This window comes from Fulvia fulva, chromosome 7 (genome assembly GCF_020509005.1).
Source record: "Fulvia fulva chromosome 7, complete sequence".
NCBI classification, from domain to species: Eukaryota; Fungi; Ascomycota; class Dothideomycetes; order Mycosphaerellales; family Mycosphaerellaceae; genus Fulvia; species Fulvia fulva.
The window spans coordinates 4,247,343-4,256,646 of NC_063018.1; positions in this window are offsets into that span (position 1 = coordinate 4,247,343).

Below are 9,304 nucleotides of genomic sequence, written 5' to 3' on the forward strand. Positions count from 1 at the left end.
CGATATTTATATTCGTAACGAACGGTTTATAAGCGTAGTCCTTGCCCGTCTCGTCGTATAGGTCTAGCTATACTATATTGATCCTCAACTTCTTTCCTCTCTTCACTTTTGGTAAACGTTATTCTTAGTCTTCATCGCGTCGATAAGGAAGACCTAGGCTTTTTCCTACTTAGCGGGAGTAGTAGGAGTAGGCTCGATAGCGCCGATAGCGCCGCGAACCGGGTTACGGGCGTTACGGGTAGCGAGCTACGGACAGTTAGCTACGATATAGCCTAGACCGCCGTAGTAGGTATAGAGTCCGGCCTAGCGACGGCGAAGCTTCTCTTCGGGAGTAAGCTTACCGTTAACGAGGCCCTAGACTCGAGGGACGGCGGCACTAGCGCTAAGATCTATAGCGTTACCTATAGAGACGGGAGGGAGAGCCGTAGGAGCGGCGGCGCCTAGTAGAGTAGCGAAGTGGCTTCCGGGACCACGAGGCTAACGACCTTAAGAACGGGAAGCGAGGAGAGAGGCGGTGTGTTTTATATTAGAGTCGAGGCGCTAGTAGGTCTCGACGAGCTTACGGAAGCTTATAGTACCGACGTCCTTATCCTCGAGGGCTCGAAGAAGCTCTACTAACAAACCACGGCGGAGAGTGCTCTTCTTAGTCTCTTCGTTATAGCCGGTGAACCCGATATCGCGGTTAAAGGCCGCGAGGTACTCGGCGAAGCTCTTGTTCTTCTAGAGGAGGTTATAGATAGCGTTCTAGGCGGTGGCTCTACGGTCTAGATCACTAAAGGCAGCACGGAGGTCCTACATTAAGGTGAGGACGTCCGGGTAGCCGATAGTCTACGTAGCGTTGTCGATATAGTATTATACCTAAGCCGCGGCGTCTCCTCGAAGGAGGGAGAAGACGTACGTAACTTTGTCCTTCTCTTACGGAAAGTGGTCGGCATTAGCTAATAGCTTAATAGTGAGCTGTGTCTTAAATGCCTTAAACTTGCTCTTATTACCGTCGAACTCGTCTAGATCGTTAACCTTCTTAGAGAAGTACTAGCGGCGGTTATCGTCGGCGTACGGGGCGAGGTTCTAGAAGGTATTTACAATACCTTAAAGGTATATTATTTAGTTGTTTGCTTACTCGACCTGCTAGGCGGTCTCGCGGAAAGAGGAGACGGTACGGTTAATAAGAGCGTAGGCGGTGTCGGGGTTAGCGTTTGCCTAGGCACCGAAGGTAGCGGCGTTCGAGAAGGGGATGTTAGTCTACTTACTAAAGTGGAATAGAGTGTCTTAGTTGTCGAGGTTGACACCTCTATCGGTGGCGTGGTCACCTATAAGGATGACTCGAGTGGTTAACGGTTTGTTAGTCTTTTGTAATGTTAGGGCGAGAGCCTAGCCTATAAGATATAAGGGTGAAAGCGAGAATATAGGTACGAAGTGTAGATACAAAAGGGTATAGTATGATTACTACACAAAACAAAAGACGAAGGAAGCAAGAGAGGCCTAGGGAAGGCTAGATATTTATACGCGACCCTCGCGAGTACGTGTCCCCGTATTAATAGGGCTAACCCGTACGAAGCCGCGCTTAGTAGCTTTACTCAAAACCTTATTCTAACCTGCCCTACGTTCCGAGTCTTCTACGTGCTTCTTCTAGGGTCTAGCGTAGTCGCGGGTGCTCGCGGGAGTGCCGTGAGTCATATAGTCACGAGCCGAAGTGAATCTATTAAGGTTTAGTAGAGGGGTGAATTTGGAGGGCTAGGTCTCGTAGTGAATATTACGGGGCATATAATTCTTAGCGCTTATATACTAAGCTAGACTGTCACTTCTTAACGACTTCTAAGCACTCTAAGGCTCTTCTGTCCCCACCTTCTATACTCTCTATAGGGAGACTATGACATTTACTAAGAACTATACTACTTCTACTTTAATTACGACGGTATCTTAATACGACGACATTCTATAGAATCGTTACTAGGAGAACAATTCCTCTTTAGATTCTTCGCTATCTAGTAAGTCTACTTAATAGGTATATACGTTATGCCCCGACTCGCTATATCGCTTATAGCGTCGTAGCCTTAGTACTAGCCGAACACTATCTAGCGACTCTCTACTTACTTCCTACCTCCTAGTATCCTCTAGAGGTATTAATTGCGACGCCTTATCGAAGGTTAGAGACCCTCTAGACTAAATGTACTTACGCTTTCGTACTTTCCGCTATATAAGGGCCTCGTTATAAGGGCGCGCGTACTATAGAGTCCGAACAAGATAGTTGTTATTCTACGAAGCTACGAAAGAGGAGCGCGAGGCGCGGCGAAGTTATAAAGTAAAGCTAAGCCGCGCTAACCCGATCCGGAAGGTCCGCGGTTTAGCCGGGCCGACGTAGCTATAGTAGGGGGTCGCGGGCTACCCGTAATAGTACCCCCCTTCCCAAAATACGCCTTAGTCCTCTAAGCGTTATCTACCTTATAAGGCCACTTACCTATCGAGCTCTATAATTACGCGAACGCCTAATCATCCTCTAGTACCCTATCGTTATCCGATAATATCGTATTCGCTCTATTAAGACTATCCTCGACCGGCTTCCTTCGAGAAACATATTACCTAGTTAGCTAGCTTACCCTAGACCTAAGTCTGTCTTCGGCTAGTACTCGCGTATAATCCTTATAACTAAAGTTAGGTATTATTGTAGGCTCTATAGGCTCTACTCGAGTATCGAATATATACGGAGTAGATTCTATTAGAGGTAAGGCTCGAGGCGACTTATTCGTAACGGTGTCTTTCGGAATAACCCTAATCGTATTAAGCCCGAGCACCTTAGTAGCTAGTAGGGACTAGTTAGATAGAGCTATAAAGCCTATAGGCGTAGATAACTCCGGCCGGTTATAGTGAAAGTCTATAATAGCGGCGGCTACGTGTTTAAGTATATCCTCTATAGATTACTAGGTCTTACTATCCTCCTCGTTCTAATATCTAGCCTATTTCACCTTATACTATATATCTACCTTACGCTTATACCCCTTCTTTACCTTACCTACCCGCTTACGGGTGTATATATTAAGGATCTTTTCTACCTCGTATATAGACGTAGGTACTACTACTATATCGGCTACTATATTAGCCTCGGTAGTATTAGGTTCGATAGTTATCGGTAGTAGCGGCGCTAGATACTGCCCTTTAAGTAGTAGGAAATCGGGGTGGTCGGCGCGTTATAGTAGTAAGGTATAGAAGTAGTTATTAAGTCCTACTAGAGCGTCTAATAGTTTTAGTCGATAAGAGAGTCTAGCCGGCATAACTTCCGTAATCTAGTAAGGGCCGGCATATCTCCTATCTAGCTTCTTAGATAGTCGAGTCGTACGGATGTTCTTAGTACTAAGATATACCTAATCACCTACCTTATAGTCTAGAGGAATGCTTTAGTAGCGGTTTACTACTTCTACTTAGAGAGCTTATAACATTCGTATATTCTCTTAAAGGTGCTTATAAAGCTCGTAAATTTGACGTATAAAGGTTTCTACTAATCGCGTATCTAGTCGCTAGAGAGTAGTTAGTCCTCCCTCCTTTCTAGCGTTTAGGTCAACTCGCTCTATAAACTTAGGGTTATAGCCTAAGGTAGCGTAGAACGGCGACACACTAGTAGTCTTAGATAGGTGATTATTAATCGCGAACTAAGCAAGGCATAGCTATTCTACCTAGTCATCCTGTGCCTTATTAGTAAATATACGAAGATACTATTCTATTGCCTAGTTAGTACGTTCTGACTGTCTATTAGTTTCTAGGTGATACGAAGAACTTAGCTTACGATTTATACGGAGCATCTTATAGAGTTTCTTCTAGAAGGTAGTAACCTACTACTTACTACGGTCTAATATAATAGTATTAGGAAACCCGCGCCGACAGAACATATATTTAAGGAAAAGCCTTGCCGTATTCTATACTATCATTACGCTAATAGGGATCAGCTCGACTTTCTTAGTAAGCCTATTAGTAACGGTTATAATATTATTATAGACTATGCCGTTAAGAGTACTATCTAGGAGTCCGATAACGAAGTCGACTATAATGTATTTCTAAGGCCGATCTAGAACAGGAAGTAGCTATAATTATCCTAGTGGCTAGGAGTATAGAGATTTTGTTATACGGTAGGTACGGTAATTCGCGGTATATCTACGTACGGATCTCGCTAATCTAGGCTAGTAGAATTCACGTACTACGAGTTTATAAGTACGAGCTCGTCCTAGATAGCCTACTACTAGAGCGTTATAGTTTATCTTAATTATTCTAGTCTATAAGGCTTAGTCATTTAGTACCTATAAGCTCTAGCCGTCGTATTAATTTCGAATATATAGTAGGTTGCTATCTACTTTATAGTGTACTAGGTAAATCTTCGCTCTCTATAGTAGTATAGGAGTACGGTCTTTCTATAGGTCCTTAATCGCGGTCTTAAGCTCGTTATCGGTTACGTACGCCGTCGATATTTGATACTCGAGTTCGGCTTCCCGCTAACTTTTACGCGTCGCTAGTTATTTAGTAGGCGCATCTCGTTCTATAGGTATAAACTCTTTAGCTTTAGGGTTTAGCTATACTAGTTCCTCTTCTTCCGGCGTATCTTCTACTATTACCTATAGTAAGGCGATCTTAAGGAATCGCTTAGGAGGTAGTAATGTCTAATGCTAATACTAGTTCCGAGGGTCGTCTACCCCCTACGGAAGGTCCTAGCTACGTCTCGTTAGGCTGTCTAGCTTTATACCTTAAAGTCCTAGACGGTATATTATCTTGAAGTTAAACTATAACAAGAACTTAGCCTAACGCGCTTATCGCCGATTTAGCTACTTTGTCTTTATAAAGTATTCTAGGTTCTTATAGTCGGTATAAATCTTAACTAGCTATAAGTCCTTATTATCTACTTCGTAGGCGAGCTCGGGTCTCTATTCCTTAAAAGCCTTAATAATAGCTAATAGTTCCTTATTATAGATTTTATAATTGCACTCCTATAGACTTAACTTCTTCGAGTAGAAGGCTATAGGATATAGTATACCCTTCTCGTTATACTACGAAAGTACGCCGGCGTTTATAAAATCTAAAGAATCTGTCTCTACTACCGTTTCCCTACCTAGTATATAATGTACGAGCATACCGGCTTTACTAAACGTAGCTTTCAGATTGTCAAAGGCTCGTTAGCAATCTAGTGACTATTGAATTCTTCTGTTCTTATGATTGCTTAGTCCGTCCGACTTAGTCAGGTTTATAAGAGGAGTAGCTATACGCAAAAATGCTTCGATGAACCGTCTATAGAAGTTAGTAAATCTAAGGAAGGCCTAGACATCCTTTAGGTTCTTAGGAGCTTCCTATGTCTAAATATATTCGAGTTTCTCGGAGTCTATCTCGATACCGTTAGGGGTTATAATTAGCCTAAGATACTTTACCTTCTATTAGTAGAATTCGCTTTTATCGATATCTACTATAAGTCCTATATCGCGTAGCTTAGTAAGAACCTTCCGTACGTGTTTAATATCCTCCTCTAAGGTATTACTAAAGATAAGTACGTTATCTAGGTAGGCCGATATAAAGTCGTCTAGGTGTTCTTATAAGACCTTGTTAATATATAATTAGAACAATACTAGTCCGTTATACAAGCCGAATAGCAATACTAGACACTCGTAGATACCCTATCGTGTCGTAAACGCCGTTAACCACTCGTGCCCTTTAGCTATCCGTAACTTGTTAAAGGCTACTATAATGTCTAGCTTCGTGAAGTACTTCTTACCGTATATACGGTTAAGCGTCTCTTATATTAAGGGAATCGGATACCGGTTCTTAATAGTGATCGCATTTAATCCTCTATAGTCGATATAAACACGTAGCCTACCTCTAGGCTTACGTACTACTAGTACTAGTATAGGAGACTAGCTCGTCTTTTGCCCTACTTTCTATACCTTCCCTTTAGATATTTACTTATCTAGCCATTTCTTAACTACCTCGTTCTCCTTCTTAGCTAGGCCGTAGGGCTTGCGGTATAGTGGCTCTTATAGACTATTAGGCTTAATATAAATCTTATGATCTACGCCTAGTCGGTAAGGTAGGAGTCCTTTATAATCCTTAGCTAAGAAAGCGTCCGTAATATCGTAGTATATCGGCGGTAACTTCTCCTTCGGGTTGTGATTAAACTACTTGTTTAAGAATTAGTCTAGATTATTAGTAGCTATTACACTTAGCTTAAGCTCTCCGCCGTCGCTCTTACGCCTAGTAGGCATAATATAGAAGTACTTAGCCCTAGGCCGATACGCGTACATCCCCTACGCGCGTTAAGAAACGCCCTAGTAGTCTACTTCTTTATTATCTATGTCTTCTAGGTTATATAATAAGACGTTTAGCTCTACCCCTCCTACTATAAAGCTCGCTACTTCTCTAGTAAAGGGCTCTAGTCCGTACCGTACTAGTGCCTACTTCTTCTTCTCGCGGTAGTTTAGGGATTGTACTATTATCGATGTCTTATTCTATAGATAGTGACCAAAGCAGTAATCCGATCTAAATGCCACCTCGCCTATCTCCTAGAAGATGTTTAGGTTGTACGCTATAAGCTACGGTAGGCTAAAGACGATGTCGTATTCGAGGTTAGTGACGTAGTATAATATTTACTCGTAATAATCGCCGATAACTACGTCTATAAGGGCCGCGTATATAATCTGCCGCGTAGTGGCCGTTCTATCTCCTAGTATTAGTCGTCGGCTTTACGTTAAAGGGATTAGGGGTATTATATATTTACGTATAAATTTCTAGTTAAGAAAGAGAGAGGTAGAAGTAGAATCTATAAGGCCTCGAGCCTTTCTATATTATATCATTACGGGTAATACTATATAAGGGTATATAGCTAGCTGTTACTTATCTAGTACGTATAACAATATCTTAAGCTCCTTACTATAGTCTATTACCGTCTCTTACATTCCGTGTCTCTTAATCTTATACTCTTTCTATTCTAGGAAGTTTAGGTAACCGCTATCTACTACGCTTAGGTAGCGGTCGTACTATTTCCCTACTACGGATCGGCGGCTAGGGAACTGAGGTTTACGTTCGGATTCGGCGTAGTATTACGTAGACGCGGTAGGCGATAGTCGTTATCGTACCTATATATTAGGTATTTAGGGTTAGTCGATACGTAAGAACCTATACGGTAGCGGTAGTACTTACCCTACTTCTTAAGGTCTTCGCGCTACTTACGGTTAAGCGTAGGTAGGTTCTATAGATATATCGGTAGATCCTCCTTCTTCTTAGTACTAGCGTACTATAGTAGGCGCTATACTAAGGTACCTACTATACTAGTAGCGGTACTAGTAACTACGTTACCGTTATTCTAGTTATTCTAGCCGCTATTACCGTTCGAGTTACTATTACTACGGGGGCGCTCCTTCTACGGGTATAGTCGATCTGTCTCGTAGAAGCTCTTGTCTAGTACGGTATACTCCTCGATAACGTCTTATATACTATCTAGGCGGCGGTCGACTTCGCGGTCGCCGAAGGTCTTAATAAAGTACTTACGGTTTAGTCGGTTACGGGATAGTATAAGCTCGGTCTTATCGGTCTATAATATCTAGGCGCGTAACTTCGAGTAGCGGGTATAGAAGGCTATAAAGGTTTCGCCTTGTTCTTACTTATAGGTAGTAATGTTAACTATAGCCTTAGTTCCTTTATTACGTATACTATATTAGCGTATTATCTAATCTAATAACTCTTCTCTAGTCTTGAACTCGTTAAAGGACTACTGTCTAGGTATAGAGATCCTCGGCTTAATACTTCGCTAAGGATTACCTTACGTTTATCTATATACGAAGCGTAGACTATCTACCTTAGTACGGGAGGTTACTATAGTTAGCTTTAGGAGAACACTACTATACTAGCTATCAAAATTAGGGTCATTATCGTTCTTAAAGTGCTTAGGGTTAGGTACACCCTTACCGATCTCTATACCGCGAGTAAGGGTACGGTTAATAGTAAAGAGACGTTCTAGGAGGTTAACTAGTAGTGTCTAGGTACGGGTGTTACGTATTCTCGAGTCACGACTATTATTAGGTCCTAGTCGCGGACGGTCGTTATTACGTCCTTAGCTATTATTACTACGGTTATCGTCGTCTCTATCGTTATTACTACTACCGCTACCGCTACCTCTACTAGTAGCTTCGCGATACCTACGTAATAGCTACTCGAGTAAGGTCTCGCGTAGGCGGGAACGAGAGGGTCGGCGGCCTAAGCGGCCCCTACCTCCGTTCTATATAGTGTCTCCTACCTTAAGCCGAGCCTTTAGGTCATCGACTTCTTATTATAGGGCCTAGTTCTTCGCCTTAGCATCTTATGCCTTCTTCTTCTCCTTCTTATAGATCTCGCTAAACTGCTTATATAGGTTATTAGCTTCCTTATATTTCTTCTCTAGCTCTTATAACTTAGCTAGGTCGTAATCCTTCTTACTCTTAAGATCTACTACCATTTTCTATATAACAAGCTCTTCACTTCGTAGCGTCTTATAGATACGGTCGTATTCGGTATATAGCGTAGTATACTAGGTGTTCTAGAGGTCGTTAGCTCGCTCTATTATATCGAGTTGTCTACCCTTAGTAATCGCCGTATTAACTACTTATAGTACGAAGTCGTAGGTAGTCTTCGGGTGTTAGGATATAAGGGTCGTAAGGTTGTCTAGGGTGACATTCTAGTATTTAGATACGAGAATATATTCTACCTCGTCGAGTAATAGATACACCTCGTCTAGGTCGCCGCCTAGGTTCTCTTCGAGCTTAAACTCGAACAGTTCTATAAAGTCAATCTTACTACCTTCTTCTCGCTCGAAGGCCTTCTAGTAAGCTTTATTAATCTCTTATTATAGCGCGACACCGGTGTCTACTATAACCGGCCGGTTGTTGTCCTATATCTAACTCTAAGGAAAAGAGGAGAGGTCGGGGAAAAGAGATATACGCTACTTGCTTTTGCCCTTAGGCTTAGGTAGCGGTAGTATACCGCCGTTCGCTATTTATAAAGTTATGTTGTCTAGGTTCGGGGGAGGCGTGACGGTGCTTATATCCTGACTGTCTACGAGCGCGCGACTACCTACTAATAATGTCGCCGCGTTACGTTCTCTAGGTATCTACGCGCTATACGCCTTACCGTATTCTATATTCTAATACGACTCTACGCGTTCTCGAGTTCTACGGTTCTATCTATTCCTATTATTACGCGTCCCTTACCTAGATCCGCGATCTAGGTAGGGTAGTAGAACAAACTATAAGGGCGCGCGTACTATAGGGTCCGAACGAGATAGTTATTGTTCTACGAAGCTACGAAA